Source organism: Pyxicephalus adspersus, chromosome 8, assembly GCF_032062135.1.
Source record: "Pyxicephalus adspersus chromosome 8, UCB_Pads_2.0, whole genome shotgun sequence".
In the NCBI taxonomy this organism is placed as follows: Eukaryota; Metazoa; Chordata; class Amphibia; order Anura; family Pyxicephalidae; genus Pyxicephalus; species Pyxicephalus adspersus.
In genome coordinates this window covers 13,284,528-13,307,326 of record NC_092865.1, presented here as the reverse complement: position 1 = coordinate 13,307,326, position 22,799 = coordinate 13,284,528, and positions in this window count along the sequence as shown.

Sequence of the window (22,799 nt, the reverse complement as noted above, 5' to 3'; positions counted from 1 at the left end):
GAAACTGTAATTCCACATATCAGGACTCATTGGACCATTTTGTCTTTTTCTCCTTTCCAAACCTTAAATATTAAAGCCATTTTTAATATGTTGAAATCTTTAGCTTTATTTAAAATAATATCTTGTAACTGTGCCACATGGCTATTGTGCATTTCCTGGTATAGGTTCCTTGTCTTCTGGTTGCTCTCTTGTGCCATCACCCTATCACATGCACCTCTAGTTGGGACCATGGGTGGTTGTGTTGATGCCCATGTGCAGACATGTCTCAGGAAGCCCGTCCAGAGCAATAATGTGCAGCCAGCATTGAAATGAATGCATGTAGATTGGAAGAGGCTGAAAGGGTGGAGGAGACCAGTGCCACTGATATGTATAAAAGATAAAAAAAACTTAATAAGTTTAAAAGTATATTATATGTTAAAGTAAAATGGAAAAAAATAGAAAGAGGAAAAAAATCATCTAACAAGAACCATGGCAGGATCCAGAGTTCAGCGTAAGGTCAGGTCCCAAGGGTACAGCATTGTAAGGGTATATGGAACATCTGCTGAAGCCTGCCAACGGAAAGAAAGAGATGAATTATATCTGACCCTGAGTGCAGGTGGAGGTGATAACATATCACAGGTATGATATGCTGCTTTGATCTGTACTTCCCAGTGACTTTCTCTGGAAGCTGAATGCATGCGGTGTCCTCTACTCCAAAGGTTCTCATACTGATCCTTGGGTCATTCTAGGAGTGTGTGTCCTTTATGTGCAGGATCACAGGGAAATCTATGTCCTATGTATGTACAGTTTAATATACTGGTGGAAAATTTGAACTTACTACCAAATTCTATCCAGTCTGTGATCTAGACACCTCCTGCAAAATTTGGTTTATAACGTTTCATTAATGCTATTACTTTGGTCACCAATAGGGATGAGCGTGCGAGAATATTAAGTTCGATCTTATGGCGAATTGGGCCTTCTGATTCGCCGAGAGGTCGAGCTCTCGCCGAACAGGAGGATTTCCAGGGCTGAATGCAGCTCTGGGAATCCTCCTGCCTCATAGCTGTACATTGGATGAGCTGTACATAGGATCTAGGGCATCTGACAGCTGGGCCACGAGAGCACAAGGACCACGGTCCCAAACCTGTGGCTGCTGGCCATGCCCCCTGTATGTATCGCAGGCTCAGAACGGGGGATGGGTTGGGTCTCTGGACACAACCTGCCTACTCACCTATTACAGGCTCAGACCTGCGATGGAAGAGTGGCAAGTTCTGGCATCATGCCTTCACTCTGGGGGAATGTGCAGGATCACAGGGAAATCGATGTCCTATGTATGTACAGTTTAATATACAGTTGGAACATATGAACTTACTACCAAATTCTATTCAGTCTGTGATCTGGACACCTCCTGCAAAAGTTGGTTCATGACTTAACTTTTCTCTAATGCTATTAACTTAGTCACCAATAGGGATAAGCGAGCAAGAATATTAGGTTCGATCTTGCAGCGAATTGGATCTTTCTCTCTTACTGAAAATGTAAGCGAGAACGGCCTTCTGTTTCGCTGAGAGGTCGAGCTCTCGTCGAGCAGGAGGATTTCCAGAGCTGCATGATGCAGCCCTGAAAATCCTCTGCGATCCCCACGGACACTAGAGGTTAATTAACCTCTAGTGCTCTGGGATCACAAACAGGAGGATTCCCAGGACTGAATGCAGCTCTGGGAATCCTCCTGTTTTAATTTCCTCTTATGAAGGTTTTGCGAAATCGGTTTGCCGAAATTTCATGGAACTATTGGAACCAAGTTCGAGGAAATTTTTGTGAGAATCCCAGTCGCATTCTCGCTCATCCCTAGTCACCAACCCTCTCTCTAATGTACTGAATGGACAATTAAGTAGCATTATTACACCAATGGGTCATCAGTCTGATACTGATTTTGGTCTCTACTTCTCAGTAAGCTCCCAGTGTTAAGGTGCGTACACACTTCCAATTTTTATCGTTCCAATCGAACGACGAACGATCGATTGGGCAAAAAATCGTTCGTAAAAAAGTAACCAACGACGCCGACGAACGAGGAAAGTCGCTGGAAACGAACGACCGGACCGACGGATCGGATTGGACGACGATCGTTGAACATCGTTCGTGTGTACGGTCGTTCGTTGATCGTCCATGTTCAGAGCATGCGTGATGAACGAACGTCCGTTCACTTTCCTGTCGTGCACATAGTTCCTCTATCGCTCAAACGATCGTATCTATTGTGTGTACAATATCTACGAACGATCGTGTCGTTAACTCTATGTGCAGGATCGGTGCTATACGATCGTTCGTATATATCGTGCATGAACGTTCGTCGTTCGTTTTCCAACGATAATAATTGGAAGTGTGTACGTAGCTTAAGACTGACAACGCTTTGCAATGCGATTAGACCCCTATTGATGCTTGGTGATGCCCTCCTTGTCTTTGAATATTGGTGATTGCTTATTTAATGCTGATTCCGGCATTGATATCCGGTCAATATTTAAAGCACAATAATGATTTTGCAATAAATGGATTAAATGGTGATCATTCAGCATTTGTCTGATGTGTTCTAAAAGAAAAGACACAAAGACACATTTTTGGAGAGCCCCGAGGAAAGGTTTGAAATCATATACTCAAGTCTGCTTTATGAAGACAAATGATTTGTTGATGACGAATGATGTTATTCCAGAATAGAGTGCAATGAGCAGTGGTGATGCCTGAAGTCTTCCATCACAGCTGTTCAGAATTCAGACCCAGACCAGACTACAACTGTAGAATGTAGGCGTACAGGAACGGATTAACCCCTAAATTTTAACACTTGGGACCCATTCATATTTCTATATTGCGATAACATACACTCAGGCAGTTCCTGTTATAGGGTGACAACGTTCTGTCTCCCAGCTGTGCTCTGTTGTCACACGGGCTTTTGAAGGAGAAAACTGTTGGCTATGCTATCATACTTTACACAGATACTGTCCACTGTGATCGCCATCTGGAAACCCACCCTGAGATATGCAATGCTGCCATATCTACGTGTACATGCAAAGAATGGATGCAAAGGGTAAAAACAAATATTTTATTTATAAAGAATGATTAAATTTATGTTAATTACAGAAAAACTAATAGTGCTCTGACACTTCCATACAATATAAGGTTGCCAATAGTTTTTATGATAAAGTATTTTTTTAATTTAAGTTTTTTTTTTTAATTATTTTGTGCACTTTCACTGAAGACAATAATATTGCAAATATTTATTCGTAACACACACAGCAGATCAAATGCACAAATACCAAACATTCAGTATCAATAAAATAGCAGCACAATCTTTTTTTTTTCCCTGAAAACAAATATTTCAACTAAAGGACTATTAGGATTTTCATTAATAAGCCGTTTGTTTCTATTCCAGCATTGGATAGGTGAGAGGTTCTCTTTTATAGAGTGGAAGGGGCCATGTGATTGGTTTATCGGTTTATTAAAGAGCTGTTTTATGTGTACACAGGGTTCAATATCAAGCTGGTATGTTAATGATTAATTAATTGTGGTACCGCTCTGGTAATGTTTATTTTATGGCGCTCTTGTGGCCCTACATATATAAGGGAGCTGTTTTAGCTGTTTTTTTTATACATCCCTATTAACCACTTAAGATAGAGGATGAGCAGGAATGAATGAGATTAGATTGAAGCATTAAAGAAAAGACCGGCAGATAATTCCCATTATTGCTGACACAAGTGAGTTTCACAGGGTTTGCAAAGGAAGCAGGAGGCTACCATGCTCAGATTTTGGGCTTAGGATGAGCTGGTCTTAAAAGTCAGCCGGAAGTCAGACGGAAAATTAGGACTTTGGAACGAACATCTAGGACAGCCATTGTCAACCAGGGTTCCTTAAGAGGTTGCTGGGGGTTCCTTAAAAATCGACCAATTCACCTCCCAGTTAGTGGTGACCACTTAGTTTGTCAGTAAAGTAACGCCAATGCACTTTTTAGCTTGTTTATCTGTAAGGCTGGCATTTTTTTCATTGACCACAAATGAAAACTGACTTCTTTCCATTGACTCTCCTATGATTTTACCATGAGTACCCCAAGGGGTTCTGTAGGGGTAAAAAAGCTGAGAAGGGCTGATCTTGGAATGCCAATTGTGTCTAAGCAATATCCTGAAAAATCTACCTATGTCCTTGGGCCTGAAAATGGCAGTTCACTTTCTGCTATTTGAGGGTGCCTAGGCACTCCTTCCTCATATCTTTACATTGGCTATGAGTGTGATCTAGGGCATCTGACAGCTGGGCCACGAGAGGACGGGAACCAGCGGTCCCCAACTTGTGGCTGGCCATGTCCTCTGTATGTATCGCAGGTTCAGAACAGGGACGGGTTGTGTCTCTGGACACAACCTGCCTTTTCACTTATCACAGGCTCAGACCTGCGATGGGGGAGTGGGCAGGTTCTGGCATCATGACGTCACTTTGGGGGAAGTTTACAGCTACCCGTGCATGCGCGGTCTGGAGTCTGTAAGTTTAGTGGTCCTTAGGTCCAAAAAAATTGTGACTGTTAAGGGAGACCTGGACATAGCTTACATAATGCTGGTCATCTTTAAGTTCACATTATCTCTGCACAGGAGATACCAGTATGCAAAGTTGTTTTATTTTTTATGTTCATGTAACAAATGGTGTTACAGAGAACATTAGGGTTTGATAGACCGGAGATGGTAGACCAACATGCTAAAACCATATTTTTATGCCATTGATTAAACCAGGTAAAGCACTGACTGATAAACTCTATGCAGCGTCCAATGTGTTTTTGTAGAGTAGAGATCATTAAAATCTGTCAAGGTCTCATGCATTAGAAGCTACAGGAAGTCAGATATAACTTTCTTCCTTAGCCTAACTGTCCCCAGCCCACCTTTTTATTAATTCCAATTCAGTTCTTTCAACCAGTGAGGCTTAGCATTTTAAACAGGTATTGCATAGGGTGGTCTTCAGGATCATTGCCAACTTAAGGACGCCCTGACTGATATCCACCCATCAAAGTATATTGATATTTGCATAACGTCTTCCAAAAGTCAAGTACTACTTCTAACTAAGGTAGTACTGAGGTAAGTGTTTTTGTGAGCCTTTGCACAGCACACTGATAGCCGAACCGGCCATGACTTACCTGCAATGTATTGAGAAACACAAAGACCCAATGATTATGTTACTTGGTCCAAAATAAGGTTGGTTGTAATGGTATTTGCAGGCATTTGAATACTTTCTTAGTTAGGTAAAGCCTATTAGAATGTTGTTTCTCAACCAGGGTTCCTCCAGAGCTTGCAAGGGATTCCTTGAGTAATGAGAAATTTGTGCCTCTCAGGTCGGTTTCATTGACACCAAATATGTTTGGCTGTAGGGGTGACTTTCTTCCCATTGAACAGCAATGTTTGGCATTCTGACCATCATATTTGCATGATGTAATCTGTATATTTAGTAATTATATCAGGGGTTCCTTAAGACCTAAAGGTTATTTCAAGGGTTTCCTAAGCAGAAAAAATGAAGGAAAAGCTGTATTAGACAATGAGGATCTCAGAAGTTAAATTGGGCAAAGTTGTCCAGGTTGGCCCAATAACAGTATTTTTTATGTTTAATTGGGGCTTAGAAATTTTCATTAGGAAGATGTTATTTGCAAATGAGCATAGAAACAATTCTCTCTGGGTGCTCGGTTCCAGCTACATGTCCCATGTCGATATCCATGTCTGATTAAACTCATCAGGAAAAAAAAGGACAATAATACTATACTATTTAAAAACTATTTTAGAAAACATTTCCTTTTTTTGGGAGTTTGTTCTTTATTTAATAACACATTCAGAGGTGATATTAGAATCAGCGTAGTAATTAAATTTAATGTGAGCGAACTGTAGAGTTTAAAATTTAATATCTAGCTATTATTGATTCCTATTGTATGAATTTGTTCAGCGTGGAGGTATTGTTGCTGTTTTCTCATTGTTAAGTGTTTTTTTCTTTAATTAATTATTCAGATATAAGCATGCCTGCAAGGATATGACTTAAATATATGAATTAGGCCAGCACAATGCTGATTCGATAGAAGGACAAAGGAGCACAGCTGAAAAACGAAGGATATTATTATTTAAATGTTTAGTTGGAGTACTTTTAAAACTGAACTAAAAAATAGGAAAATATTATATATACAACAAGAAAATGTATTCTTCGAATCGTGGAGTGCTTTGTGTATTTTTTGTCTAGATCTCTGCTTTATTTTGGCATGAATTGTTTCTTTTGTGCAGGAGCTCCCTATAAAAAAGACTCGTCACTCGTCACTCGTCACTCGTCACTCGTCACTGCTGCTCTCCCTGCTTGTGCAGGATGACTGGTCTTGTATCCGCCCCCTCTGCTGTGGATATCTTCAGGCAGCTTGTAGTGGGTGGGTTAGATCCCCTTACAGCTCAGCTATGATGATGCCAATTAGTGCACACTAAGTGGATTTATATCCTCTGTGCCTATTGAAAAATACATTTAAATTCAAGATTTTGTGTTGTTATTATTAGCCATTAAAGATTTTTGAGTTCAGCTTCAAAAGAACCCATGGATGTTTTTGGTTATAACTTGTCACAAACATGCCTATTGCTGCATTGCACAGCACACAGTATGTTGTAAATTATAACAAAGTCCCATGAACACCACCCCTTGCACACCTGTTAGAACCATCATGCGTGGTGTACATCTGTAACATTTTAAGGTAAGAAATGATGACTATATACAAGTTTACTGCAGAAGACATCACTGGCCCGGAACTAACTATAACAACTGTGGTACTACCGGTTCGTGCAGCATTAAAGATCAAAATCTGTACTTTCTTGCAAGCCCCTGTAGGATGAGCAATAGAAAGCTGGTTTGGGAAGGAAAGGGTACCAAACGCATCTGGGAACACAGCCTAATCAAGGCCATATATGCTATGTCTGTAGTCTCTTTATAAAACAGTGAGTAGTGTTTGCAGGTCATTTCAAACTCTTAAAAGTGTCGGGGTAGCCCGAGCACCTGACTCTCTGAGGAGGTACTACGTGGCTTGACCAAGCCAGACTGTAGACATAAGGACTGGGATTGAATATATTTTGTGCATGTTTTATTACAATATCTAGATCTGGAGTCAGGTTCTTGGGCTACCCCAACATTTTTAAGAGTTTGAATGGCTGTTTATGCTGGGCAAATCTAACTGTGAAGCCATAGGTCCAGAGATGCGTGGATCCATATGACTCTGCACCTCCCAAGGTTACCCTTGTTCTATTGTTGTGGTGGTTATAGACCAATGTGTAGGTTTGGGCTTGGGAGGAGGTGGAGAAAAGCTTGGCTTTTTAGTAAAAGTCCAGAGTTTTAAAAAGCTTTAGTTACACATCTCTGAATATATTAAGAAATTTTAGTATCACATGCAAGGTTTCTATTGAGTTTGTTTGTTCTAGATATAGTTTAAAGTGCAAATCCAGATTTACTATTTATGTTATATATTCATTAAGGCACTCAGATAACCTTAGATCTTAAACTGCAGAGGGTGCTAACAATGTGCTCTTCTTCCAAAAAAACACCAACTGTTATCCTAGCACAAGCTCCGGTCCTGGTTAGGGCTCATGAAACACTGGATGTGAAATACCTGAATGGCGCATATACTTTATTACTATATATATACTTGGTTGTCCACAGCCAAAAGCTAAATTAGAAAATGGAGGTGGAGGGGGGAGGTCATATGACTTGGAAACGCCCACTTTTTAAAGAAACAAACACCAATCAAGACATTTTGATATCCCAAGATCCAGCCCATTGTTTGCACAAAAAGCAAGGTCCTGAAATGATTTCAGAAAGCTTTGTATAGTACCAGGGATTGCTGTAAAAGCCCATTTGATTCTCCAAGGGTTGTCAAAACCTCTTTAAAGATCACTAGACCTAAGCTTAGTGCAAAACCCATTTTAATAACCTTGCTATTTAATTATGCCTCTATTTTTTAATTCAAAAGGTTTCCTCCTAATTTTCATCCACACCTTTATCCAGGCATGCAGTGACAGTGGCCAGGATAAATGGAAGGTAGGGTGGTAAGTATATGTATCTCTTCCTTCCTGTACAATACCAAGCCCCATGCATTCTCTCAATGTTGGAACTATTAGGACAGGGCCTTATCTCCACATATGGTCTCCCAAAAGGTATGTGGGGTGTGTTTGGTAGGAAGGGGGTATGGTAAAAAATTGAAGCTTTTTTTAAAAGAACGTGACCATGTATTTGCCCCTCACAAAGAAATGAGCATTGGGGTAAATTAGTACACCTTACCCTCTTTGTAAATAACCTCCACACTAGCAATGCAGTCTATTTGTCTATCTACCTATGTACTAGAGTTGACCTCTGCTATTATTCTTCTTTAAATGTATTCTCTAGCCTACCCAAAGCCTTTGGAACCTTCATCATAACATCCCCTTCACCATTCTTCAATACACCCTCAAGATACATCCAAGATGTTTAATAACCGCTCTCCCATACAATAAGCTATGGCATTGTACAGAGGTAAGCTGGAGTCAATTGAATGCATTTGTCTATTATATATCCTTCTTTTTAAAGAAAACAAAGAAGTTATAGGGAGGTTTATGTGTTTGCAGAAAGCCTTTGTACTATTCATCAAAATTGCCATAGTTACCAGGGAAGATTTTTAAATAAGAAAAAAGGACAAATGTAACAATAGCTTTTGCAATAAAAAACAGTCCATTTGTTTTAAAAACCGACCCCACCTCCACAATGGAACATAACTCGTGCAATTAATATTGACTTTTTGGTTGAAAATTAATGTCCTAGTAAGGCTTAATGACACCAGAAGTAATAATCCCTTTTAGTAATGTGTTTATTACAACCAAGAACAACAAATTCACAGTTGGTACTTTAAAGGCACATAAAGCACATCTCAGCGGTTTTGCTAACTAAAGAACAATGCAGATCTGCCTGTGGGCACTGTTAGTGTGTGCCCCGCATAAATGACAAAATTACTTAGTGCTGGTGTATTAACAGGCGACTAGAAGGATTTGATCAATCAGCATGTCAGCATTTGCATGCAAGGCGGGATGCTTAGTAATTATAATCTGTTCTGGTACTTAAATTAAAGCTGATTTCTCGATGCCTGTAAAATGGTCAACCCCTTTTCGGTCGTCATATAAAGCCATCATCTGATATTCAATGTGACGTTTTATTTCCTCTGCATTCTAAGCCACGCTAACATATAGCTAATGTACATTCAGGAAATTTTTTACATATGGCTGATTGCTTCTTCCTTATCCCTACTGCTGTTTGGTATTGAAAGAACCAACCATTTGCATGGTGCTTGCTTTGTAATTATCCACCAAGTCAATGAAAACAAATGAGATTCTATTGTTTCAATGATATCCGCCCATGCCTGATTAGAGGTCACACCAATCTGAAAAGTTTAGGGGGGAAACAATGTTTGCGTTGGCTAACAAATAATTAGCCTTGGGAAATTGCTAGGAAGACTTGGTTAACTCGTTTTAAGCTTATTTCCAGAGCATTTGTTTGAAGCCCATCGTAAAGCTAATTAAAGGCAGGCAGTGACTTTTTGATTGTTTAGGAGGAAATTAATAGGGGTCATGGAAGACTTTTTTCTTCCTATGAGGAAAGGTTAACAGAGCTGAATATATTTACTCTTGAGAAGTGGCAAACAAGGGAGGGATAGGCTCACCTTGTATAAATGCATACATGGTCCATATGGCAAAACTTACTAAAACATAGAGCCTTTAGGTTTTTAATAGAATGGTTAAAAAACAGTTTGGGTTGTGTGTATTCCACTGGGACAATTTTCTTTACTCATTGGGTTAATGGCTGATTTACTAAAGCTGTTCAAGACTAAAAAAAATAGGCTGTGTACACATGTTCAATTTTTGTTGTTTGAAACAATCTTTCATCATCGTTTCCAGCATCGTTCTGGTCTATAGAGAGGAGAGAAGGAAGAATAAGTGAGAGCAACCACTGTGCTTTTCTCTGTTGACATGTAAAGGGGTTGTAAGTCAAATTCTCACCCGAAATAAACCTGCCTATTCTTATTGGGTGAGTATCACTGACATGTGTACATAGACTATCATAGGAGAACCTGGGTGATCCAGCAAAACTTGAATAGATAAGGAACAGGTTTGAAAACATTTGCCAACTAGTAACAAATGAATTTTAAGGAATCCATCCCAAATTTGCTGGATCACCCAAGTTCTCCCATGATAGTACATTTTCCCCAGTCTTAGAGAGGCTTAATAAATCAAACCTATTATCTCAGCTACACAACAGGAAGTGAGAGGAGAGTCAATAGAATGTCCCACTTGTCACCTTGTGTGCCCATTGGAAAATTTACCTTCACCCTATCGACAACTTTACCATTTTGGAATTCCCAATACTTGTCTCTGAGACAACTGTTACTAAGTGATATAGAAGGGATAAACACCACTCATGCAGCAAAGAGGACCTGGCAGAGGTACTAATCGCTATTTCTTCCTATCTGTAACAAAAATGTCTATACATACATTTTATGGTCATATAGATAGGCAAACTTTAAGACTGTAGGGAAAAGGAAGCCCACATATGGAGAAGGGTTCTATAAACTGTGAAAATGTGGAACAGTCTTCCACAGGAACTGATATATTTGGTTGGGTTCATTGTTTTCTAAATGCCCAGATCATAAAAGTCTACTCAATGGAGTATTCAATAGAAGAGTATTAGGCTTTTTTGTAAACTAGGAAGGATTTTTTTCCCCTATTGCAGCCAACTGGACCATTCTTTGTAAGGACATTTATCTTCCTCTGGATCATCTGTGGTTTTAGGATTTTTTTTGTTGCTGTTTTTTAAAGTCTTTAAGTCCTTTTATTCTGTACCAGTGAGTCTTTTGTTGCACATAAACGTACCAGCAGTAAAAAACTCTTGTCTGCAGTACTGCTTCATGCATGAAGTGTTCATGAGCAGTTCAAACACTTGTAAACTAAATTAAAATACAATTATTCTAAAACCAGCTTTTATTTTTTTAAGATCATCTTACACAATTTTTCAAAATGAATATGGACACTTCCTGGTTCGATGGTAACAATGTCACTTGCCTAAAAAGGATTCTTAAAAATAATATATGAAGATTGCATTCCAGACAGGCGAAGGTCATTTTACAGCAATGACCTGGACAGGAAATATGATAACCTGGCGTTAACCTGGTATAGGAACTAATCCGTTCCCATTCTAAAATAGATTTAGTCCCTAAGTGTCAGTACAGCTGTCCATGACATGGTTTAGTGGTCCATTGTAATGACCACTATTGTTTGATTATTGTAGTGCTCACTGGGAGGCACCTCCTGCTGGTTCTCCCTCATTCCCTCTACAAAGAACATAACAGGCTGCTTGGCTATTCTCCCCTAGAATTGTCACTAATGATCACTTCAGATGACTATTATTTAGCATACAGAGTTTGTTGAACCTTCCTATATCAGAGCCATTCTCAACCAGTGTACTGGGGAACACTGGAGTTCCTCCAGAAAATTCCACAGCTTTCTGGAGCTGTGGCTGCTTGACTTCTTAAAAGATGGTACCTGCAAAGTCCCAGGGGCAACACCAATTGGTGAAGCCATCTGAATGAAACCATTGAATGAAAACAGGTTATTCTTTGCACTGCAACCAATGCAGATAAGATTTTCCTATTGACTGATCTTAGCAAGGGCTCCCCGGCACCTCAAAATTATTTAAGTGGGTTCTTTGGGATTAAAAAAAGTCTGATATATCATTTACAACTGCTAGTCTTTTTTTTCTTAGAAAATACAGTTTTCACAATTTTTGTATCTTGATGTCACTGATCTTCTCCAGTCTCTTCCAGCAACTTCTTATCTAGATGTTTTCAATCTAGTGGTGGTTTCACATGCCTGCCGTGCACCGGCTTACTGATGGTTACAATGGCAAAACACGCTTGGGCAGTGAGCATTGGCACAGCCAATTGGTCTCCAATGGAAGTGCAAATACAAGGTGACAATTGGTAGAGCGTTGCCACCCCATTACATTTAATAAAAAGGAACTTCATGGCAGGATCTTTAATATTTCTCTTTAATATTTCAATAAAAGCTGCATATGTCAAATATTAAAGCTTACATAACATTTTAATAATTGGGTTCAAATACATTTCAAACAAAATCTTCAACAGAAGTTCAGCTTTAGCTTTGTAGATCAACATGGTTTTCTAAGGATGGTTTTCTAAGACAAATCACCTGTCACATGCTGCCTTGTCACCAAATGGTTGTTTCCTGATTTTGTTTCATCTGAAGTCTATTTCAGAGAAAACAAATGTCAAAGCTTGCTCGCAGCTCTGCAATAAGAAACTGTGTTCTTAAGGCAAAAATGCCTGACAATCACAACCTTTAATGATAATTATATTTATACAAACGAAGCTGGCAAAGACGAAGAGCCCCACAGGGATGTGAATTCCGAGATCCATATCTGCCACATAATCCTCAGCTCCAGACACGTGTCACCACGGGAAGCAAAGTCAGGACTTGTACTTGATCAGTCCCAGCAGCTGGTGAACTAATGATTTTTCAGAACATAGAATGCACTCAAAGAGGCTTTACCGAACATCCTACACTTAATGGTAATTAACCAAGGCCTGAAAAATGTATACTTCCTCCTACAAGGAGATGGAGCCTTCTGAATATGTGACTACTTTTCTCTATGATGGATCAGATGCTGGAAGTGAGATCATCATGTAGCATTTATTAGTTATCTTACTGAATATGAGCCCAAACTGCTGTTGACTTAAGCCCCGGAACACATTCTAGATAAATAAAGAACAATGCCCAACTTATCATTAGGCCCCATACAGATGAGTGTCTCTGGAAACAATCTTTTGTGATATTTTCCAGTGACAGATGAAGAATGAGCAATGTACCTCAGCATTGTTCTGTTCATTGGAAAAGGAATGGGAGAGGACGAAAGTGCGGCACCCAACTGTGTTATCCTTCAGAGCAATGCAGTGTCATTCCAAGTTGGACATTCATCAATCCACTAAAGATGATAAATGACGTTGGATTTTTACCCAATTTGTGAGTGAGTACACGATGAGTACGTCTAACTGGGCGAGAATCATCTGATGTAAGTACGTAGCTTTTGATAATCAATCCAAAAATGTCCAATGTTCAATAACTGCACTAGATGATGATCCATGAATATTATTGGTGGTGAGCAACCCATCCTGGTGAGATTGGTTAGGTGGGTACAGATATTATTCATCCACAAATGATCATGGACCACAAGGTAGAAAGAGGGGGAAGTGATGTCAGATGTAAGAACCCTTAGGTCATCAAGACTTTATGATCATCAGTATACAAAAAGAATGTTCATTCGCAGACACAACCATTCCAAAGACCCAAATAGGTTTGATTGGAGGTGACCTTTTAAATCCATCAATTTTTAAAAAGAAACTATTTATCATGGAGACTAAAAATGTTAGCCATTGGTTTTAAACACACAATGTATAATTGATTGTATCTTCTGTCAATAGGTCTGGAAAGATCTGTGAAAGGTCTCATCATTGCTGTAGTTATAAAACCAGGCGTTTGAAAGTCGACCACCAAGAAAACCCGTTGATCATCCATCTGACATCTGTATGAGGCTTTTGCCAATGAGAAAAAGAGAAACACTTGTTAATCTGTTTATTTTATTGACTTTTTCAGCTCAGTAACCTATGCATAGTTCTACATGTTACCACATCCAACTTACAGTCTAATGTCCTTAATATAGACAGGTACAAACAGCCATGATATATGGGATATGCCATTAAGGGTCAAAGAGTGTTATAACCATTTATTGATTGCAGTTAATGACTTTAACCAATTGCATTTTAATTTTTAGGTCATGGATGTACTTGGGGACATCTGAAGAATATGTTCTTGTGGGTGGGGTTTGCCTGCTAACATGAGGGCTCAAATGCCCTTTCTCTTCTCCAGCCACCATTGTATTGCGAAGAATTTGATTTTTTAGTCATTCTGCCTTGTTACTTACCATCAGCTGCTAAATTTTATGAACAATCTCTGACTTATCCTCAGATAATCATTCATTCCAAAGTATAAAATTATGGTTACTGTTCAATGACATCAAAAGAGGACTTTGTGGTCCTCCTGCCTCACTGCTTATGGTCAGCTACCATTTGCATCCCTACTGTTATGTTTATCCAGCAAAGCAAAGTAAAAAAAAAGTGTAAGCTTTGAGTCAGTGTTGAAGCTCACACATTGCTAAGGATTTCCTCCCCACCCCATGTGACAGCTGTTGGGCCTGGAGATTAGCACTGAGCACTGTATCATAGGAGGAAGACTTGATTGGCACATGCTTCCCATACTGATGATACCTGTTTCTTCATTTTATTATTATTATTATTATTATTATTATTGGTAATAAACAGGATTTATATATCGCCAACATATTACACAGCGCTGTACATTAAATAGGGGTTGCAAATGACAGACAGTGACACAGGAGGAGGAGAGGGCCCTGCTCAGAAGACATTTGCTTCAAATAGAGCTATGGGGGAGCAGACATAAGGTTAAAATAAAAAATGGGGTGGGGATTTTAGGTGCATATTCACTTGCTATGGCGCAACATCATCAGGATAAAAAAAATGTCCAGAAAATACTCTTAAACCCCTTCACATGAGACCCAGTAAACTATCCAGGGGTAAAAAAAAAAGGAAAGCATCCACCACACTTCAAGGGGCATACAGGCATCTTCAGCTCAGTTTATTAAACTAATAAAGTGTATTTAAACCCTGGAACAATATTAATTATATTGCAGGTAACCCGTCCTTAGAAATTGTGACTGCATTGGTTTCCTTTAGGCTATGTCTAGACTTGCTGCAGATACAGGCTATCCAGTCCGGCTCCTTGCAGCCATTCAGCTACCCATGTCGCTGTGCTGGTTCCTAAAGAAATAGAATTTGCAAAAGTTACAATGGGTGGAAGCAAGCAGGACCAAACTAATCACTGGTGCCCCCCATTCGTTCTCAGTAGGCTGCCTGTAATGCTTCACTTGATAAAGTAGTTCAGAGGTGTGAATTTTTTTTTCCCTTCACTTTCACCCGATGATTCAGCAAGCAATTTGCTTCTTGTATAAGGATACAAATTCTCACTCATTGGACTGTATCCATTGAGAAACTTCATTAGAGCCCTAGGATAGGAAGTGTGTTAGGACTGCAGAACCCTCCCTTCATCTCCATAACAAAAAGGGCCTGATTTATTAAGGCTCTCCAAGAGTGGAGAAGATAGGCTATCATGGGTGAACTTGAGAAATCCAGCAAACCTCGAATGGATTTCTTAAAAATCATTTGTTCTTATTTGGCAAATGCTTTATATCCTGGACCACATCCATTTCAGATTTGCTAGATCACCCAGGTTCTCCTATGATCTTCTCCAGTCTTGGACTGCTTTATTCAATCAGACTTGTGACTTGTGACTTGTACATAGATGAACTAAGCAAGACTGATAATGTTGCTTGAGATAGGACAGCCAAGAACACAAGGGCTCACTGTATTTTTGGGAAAATCAAATTGTTTGCCAGGTATCCAAAAAATGAAACCCTATGCATCATTGGCATATATAACAGACCGAAATGGTGCAAAAAAGTTAGAGATTACATACATTTTAATATTTTTATTATTATTATTTTCTTTAGCGGTGCAATGTAATACACTGGTAACCTATAAAAATAATAAAGTACGAATAATAATAAATATATAATTAAAATTAAATGCAGTATTCTTAAAAATAGGACATATTTTAGTTTTTATCTTTCTGGTGTCGCTACATCTTTACTGGGAAAATGGGAAAAAAAGATGGAGGGCCAATAGTTATAATTTATAGTTTTTTAATGCTGTGTGATATATATATACTTAAAGAAGTGTTTAAAAAAGTGTTAAAAAGATCTCAGCGAAGTCAGATAAAACAGCTGTGAAGCTGCCAAGATTTTCTACAGCCTTTACTTCTGATTTCTGTATTTGCATAAGGAACATTCATTCACACATATGAATTTTCTAAAATAATTTTACAGTTTTAGTATTTCATTGGTTACCATAGGTTACACCACCTTGTAGACGATGACCTGGACACAAGTTTCATAAATGAATTCTGCTGTGGAAGGTGAGTTTCCTCTCCTCATTCCAATTATAAACCAATTTCTGGCCTTGTGGACAGGAGGCAGAAAAATGAAGCAGTTTTTCCTTAAGCGCCTCTTGCACACATGGCAGACGACACCGCTGGAATTTCTATGAAAAAAATGAACATTTGTCTTCACAGTACTTGAGAATTATATAAAAAGCCAAGGTTTTCTCAACCACGGGTGACGCGTGATGCACAGGGAAAGTCTCAGCACTTGAGTATTACATTTGTGATGTCGACATGACAGCTCCTCAGCTCTTTAATGCTAGATAGACATCATTTAATTAAAAGATATTCTCAACTGTACAGTATAAAAAAAAATAACATAGTGTGATTTTCTAACTTTTTTTAAACATATTTTTAGTAAATAAAAAAAGTAAGGTACAGTTAAAATAATAAAAAAAGTTAATTTTTAATATATATATATATATATATATATATATATATATATATATATGCTAATATGTTCTGGCAAAAAAATAAAAGGTTGTTCTAATTAATTTTATTTTTTTTATAAAAAAAAAAATCCTCACCTAGTTATAATAATAGTTGTTTTTTTAGTTAAAAAACAAATCAAAGAAAAAGAAAATATTTCCCATAAAATGCGTTTTTTAGTTTTCTGTATTGCTGTTAAATGATTTATACATGCATGCAAAAAAAATATATCTCTAAATCTCATTGCTCCACATAATTTCCAAACAATTCTTTTTTTTTCAACTAATTTCTATTTTTTTTTCATAGCTCTTTTTTGTAGCTGTTTCTACAGGCTTGCAAAATTATGGCAAAGGCAGCTTCTGGAAGTGAGTTTCCCCAGAACTACATCTCCCAAAAGCCTAAAGGTTCTGTGTGAGAGTTAAAGAAGTTTCATTGAAAATATTAAAAATTGTGTATACATGTAAAAAGAGTCGAGGATAGGTTAGGTACTGAAGTCCAGCAGAAATGAACTAGGGAAGGCTGACAACATTGCTTTGAATCAGCATCAGAAATTCTGGCCTTGATTTATACAAACTCTCTAAGACTGGAGAAGACAGACTATCATGAAAGAACTGGGTGATCCAGCAAACCTGGAATGGATTGGTGTAATAATTTGCTAATAGCAAAGAAATCCCCTAATTTCCACTACAAGCTCTACAATTGTTGAATTATCAAGTTAACATATTGAATAAACTATATTTGGTATGTTTTGTATTAAAAGCATATAAATAATGGAACCCCAAAAGTCCCAATATAATATTTATTAAACCTGTGAAAATAAATTATAGACCTGGCATTAGTTAGATGAGATGTGTCTATATCCTCATATGTTGTAGCATTATTAATGGTATTTCCTGTATGTACAGCATTATTGAGGTGAGAAGACTTAGGGTAATCTGCATGTGTTCAAGTAATGTATTTTTTTTTTGCCCAGACATATACTTTATTCCATGATATAGTGAAGCTTAATGTATTTTCTAAGGCTATTTTAGTAGCACACTTTGCATAGTGTTGTAATTCATACAAGTCCGGAATATGGGTTTCATTTTTATCCATAAAATCCTATACTAATGCACTCTAGCCTGTAAAATTTAATTTATTTCCAGAATAAGCTATCTACTCTCCTGTGATATTATGCATCGGTGAGCTCAGCTATTCATTTCTGCTACATGTTTCTTCCTTTTTTTTTTTTTCAATGATGTTTAAAAACTGATCAAGCATAGTTCTCATCAATTGGATTTCACACCATTGACTTGCCCTCTACTGAACACAAGCACAGCTATTTCAAACAGGTCTTCCTGACCCAGCATAGATAGATAAACTGCGCCGTACTGTAAATCTCTGATTGGTGAAAGCTATTTTCAGCATTGTGTATTCTACCTTTTATCACTTAACATGTATCTTATCTTCTGGTTACACTTCATCGCTTTTCTGGAAGAAGACTCAGAAATGAAAACTTCAATGCACCGAAGCTACGGTAGTTTCTCATGAATGAACATGTTTTTTTCCGCCATTGCTCCATTTTCTCTTATTTGCTTTCTGTCAACAGATGAACAAAATTAATTAATTTAGTGTGTTAAACTGTAAATAAGCATTTAATAAACTTTTGTTTTTTAAAAAAAATCTGCTTTATTTTTTATAGGATCAGTTGTGAATGATAAAACACTCAGAGTAGACATTCCGCAGCTTCTTGTTTGCCCGGGTCCAAAAATCTCTGTACAGATATCAGATAGACATCAGATTTCTGTTGCTGGAACCATTCTTTCCTGATGGTTTGCAGTGACAGAAGAATGATTGAAAGCTGTGCACATAGTGCTGTTCTTTTCTATGGAGAGAGGAAGGAGGACGAGCGAGTGTTAGCAGCAATGCTCTCCTTCATTGAAAAGTACAGTGATCACCTGACCAGGGCTGATTGATGAACAACATTGCACACAAGCTGGGTTTTTGCACAAGAAGAACCCAAGGACTAACAATCATCTAACATGTGTACATAATATTATATATTATTATGATTATTAATAAATAGGATTTATATAGCGCCAACATATTACACAGCGCTGTACAATAAATAGGGGTTGTAAATTACAGACAGATACAGAAAGTGACACAGAAGGAGAGGACCCTGCCCAGAAGAACTTACAATCCAGGAGATGGGGGAAGTATCACACAATAGGAGGGGGGATACGGAATGGTGGGGAGATAGAGAGGGTTTAGGAGACAGAAGAAGATGGGTAGGCAAGTTTAAAAAGATGGGTTTTGAGCGCTCTTATAAATGAGCAGAAAGTAGGAGCAAGCCGAATAGGAGGAGGAAAACCATTCCATGCGTGTGATGAGGTTATGAGTGAGGAAGTCATTAGTAGCCTAAAATATAGCTAGAATAATGATTTTGCAGCATTGTGTGGTTGCAGGGAGGCTGCCATATCAATGGAAACCACATCAGTGTAATCTAATGATCAGAGACTCCTCTTATTACCACTTTAAGAATTAAGTATTTAACACAAAAACATAAAAATATAATTAATTTTCTATAAAGCAAGCTTGCTCAAACACTAAGTGATCCAGCAATCATGGAATGGATCTAGTTCAGGATTGAAAACATTTGCCAAATAATAGCAACTGATTTAAAAAAAAACATCTAGGTTCAATAGTCTATATTTTCCAGTTCTAGAGGTTTAATAAATCAGACCCACTGTGTGTATGGAGAAATCTCAGAAGGGTGTTCCTACATTAATCAGAACTGTCCTCCCAACAGTTGTACAAGCTGGTTGATGTCACCTAGGATAATAAAAGAAAGAAAGAAAACAATGCTGAGACCTGATTGAAAAAGTAGACCGGACTTTGGGGTTTTATTTCTTTGGTTGGCCAAACACCACTTAAGCTAGGTTTGTGGTCTAAAGAACGCTCCAAGAATTCGAGGCATCACCTATATATGCTCAGGATGGATTCCCTCTGACGCCACACTTGCATAATTGGGTGTGATGGTTTCTCCACCACCAATCCACAAATACAGATATAATTACAATAAAAACACAAACCACCTTGCTACACCCATTGGTTACTGGTATTTTCAGTTCAATGAGTTTTGAAAATGATACCACAAAGCTTGAAATAATGATATATATCTCTGTGTCAAAGCTTTGTGATTTGTAGTACAAAGAGTTCAAATTAACCAATTTTTAAATAAAATACCATTATTTTAAGTTTTTGATGAATTACATACATATAGGTCTCAATGGTGTCCCTATCAGGGACAAGGGCAAGCATAAGCCAACCCAGCTGTAATTATAGATATAAACAAATGAAAGCAACACCACCGAGTTCTTGATTGCTGAGATTTTTTTAATGTTGGATAACCTTTCTCCTAGCAAACAATAACACAAAGCATTTTAATTGGAAGTGGACAAAGCCAAAGAATTTACCATAGTACAGTTGTACAAAAAAGCAATCAATAGTAACTTGTTCAAGTAATAAGGAAATTGAGTTAACCTAGTCTTAATGCCTTTTCAAAACGTCAGTTTCATTAACCCAAGAACCCAAATGAAAGGAATTGTTTACCAACAAAACTGACTCTGGCAAGGCAAATAGATTTTAAGGAAGTAGACAATGTAGAGGAGAGGTAGGGAAATGAGTCTACTCCATCTGGTCGGTGGTGTCATGCTAGCATGACATATCAATAGGTACAATATCCTAACCCCGAATACACAGTTCCAAATATACTTTAAACAAAACTACAACATACATAGCATATGTACACCTACTGGTACTTACCATTTGTCCAACAGGCAAGGTTTGCCTTTTATTAGGGTTCCTGGAGCCATTTCTGTAATTGGCTTTTCTGTACAATGCTTAGTATGCAGATGATCCAGGGCCAGAAATGGACCCTAAGTATGAAAAAAAATATAAGCAGGTAGGTCTATTATCATGGCATTATCATAGCATCATGGAATACTCATGACGGCCTGGCTAATCCTAATGGAAGCCAAAAAAAGGACCAAATGAAGATGGCAGAGCCAACAATGAAATGAGGAGTTGGGAAAGTAATAAAAAATTAGGATCAGACAGGTACATTTTTTTTTTTTGAGAAAAGAAAACCATCAAGATTTTTTAGTTAGTTCTGCTTGAAATATTGCATGAACTAGTGGACTAAAAATCAATTGACAACATAATGGTGTGTTGTCCATTCTTCTGTATTGTGATCCATGTTATTTCCTATGCACACATTGCCTCCATATTTTACCCACACTCATTCTTTTGATTGTGTTCTCTTTTTCTAAAGCATTTTATTTTGTTTTCTCATTCTTTATCAGATAATTGTCCATTACGTGTTTAAATTATATTATCCATGGGCAATTATTTTGTTCTAATTAAAGCTATTATTTTATTTCTAATTAATATTATATATTATCTATAGATAAGTGCAAATGGTTTTTAATCTGCCATCTCGTGTATGAAGAAATATTGCTTCAAACAAGATCAGAAACTTTTATTTTTTAATTAATGTTCTATTAATATTATTATTGTATGTTAAAGTTTGAACAGCTTTACCATTCTAAATGTATTTGTAGAATAGTGCATATTTTATATAATTATTTTCTGAGCACATATTGGAAGAGAGGACATTAACTTCTTTATTTTAGGTGTGAGATAAAATTAAGCATACATTTTAGTAACCGATAAAATACAGCAAGCCTTAAATATTTATCTCTCTTTCATGATTCCAGGCCTAAGGGTCCTTTAGTACTTTCTGTAGAAACTCAAAATATAAAATATGTATTTGCTTTGGTTGGTTATTTTTCCTTTATTGTTTGCTTGAGTGATCCACAGAAGCTGCCTGTCTGCGGTTATGCGAGACCCTGAAGGAATACTGGGGGCTTCCGAAGGAGGATAATCTTTTTACATTAAGTGATGTCTGTCTAAAAGAATTCACTCGACATTGGACCGCTTATGTCATAAGGAATATATGCGATTCCCACATTGGAACCGTCATCCGATCTAGGGGTATTCTGGTTGTGGAAAGGGGAGGCAGATAGGACTCTTATAAATTGGATTCTACCAACTAAAATCAAATCCAGGTTTGAACTTAAAGTTTTACTTTACCATCATGCTCTTAAGAGAAACATATGAAACATGGGGCATTTGATGTGGTTCTGAGGCCACAGTGCTTGAAAACTACTAAACGTCACATTATGATTTAAGTTGAAAAGACATAAAAATGGAGCTTTAATGGAATTATTTAAAATATATGCTGTAAACGTCTGGTCCTTGGCTACATCCCGAATCACCACTATGAAAGTCCAAATGCCATAGGACTCCCTTTTTATCCTGCCTATTTCTTCTAACCACAGCATTTGTGTTTTCAATTTTTGTATTATTATTATACATTTATTCTTCTGCATCCTTCAAAAAATAGATCCACCCACCAATTAAATGTGATTCCCAACATTTTGTCGTGAGTCCATGGTTGCTCAACTTAACGATGTACCCCCAGTGAGTAGATCCTTTCAGAGCCACCATCAAGGGGTAAATAATATATAGTGGTGGAGAGTTCTGAGCACAATGCCGGCACTAGAGGTGGCATTACTTCGATGCATGGCACAATGTTTTTGGGGGTCAGACAAGCAGGATTGGGGATATAGTGTCCACAGAAGAGAACAATGGAAGAAGGCAAAAGGAAGGTGCTTCTGTTTTCTGCACCTCACTCTTTCTCTATTTTTCTCATTGCTACATTGATCTGTCTTCATCTTTCTGTTGGGAACTCTGAGCTTTATAATCATAACATGTACCCAGACTTTTTGTCACTCAATCTTTGTGCATCAACTACTTACCTCTGTTTGCATGGCATAAGGCTCTCGCTTTGCACATTATAATCTCTTTTGTTCTCTATATCATTATGGTCTCTCTCTCTCCTTCTTTCTCTCTCTGCCATTTTGTTCCTTCTCTTTCCTTGCAACACTTTTCTTTATTTTATTTTTTTTTTTTAGACCACTTTGGTCTTTCTCTCTGTTTGTGCAATTTTGGACATTGAAACTTTATGTTTTCACTATCTCTATGCACCATTAGTCTCCCTCTCTCTGCCACTTTGATTTCTTTCTCTCTATCTGGATCACCTTGCTGTCTTTCTCACAGTGCAGGTGATCCTGTCAAACTAAGGAAAACTAG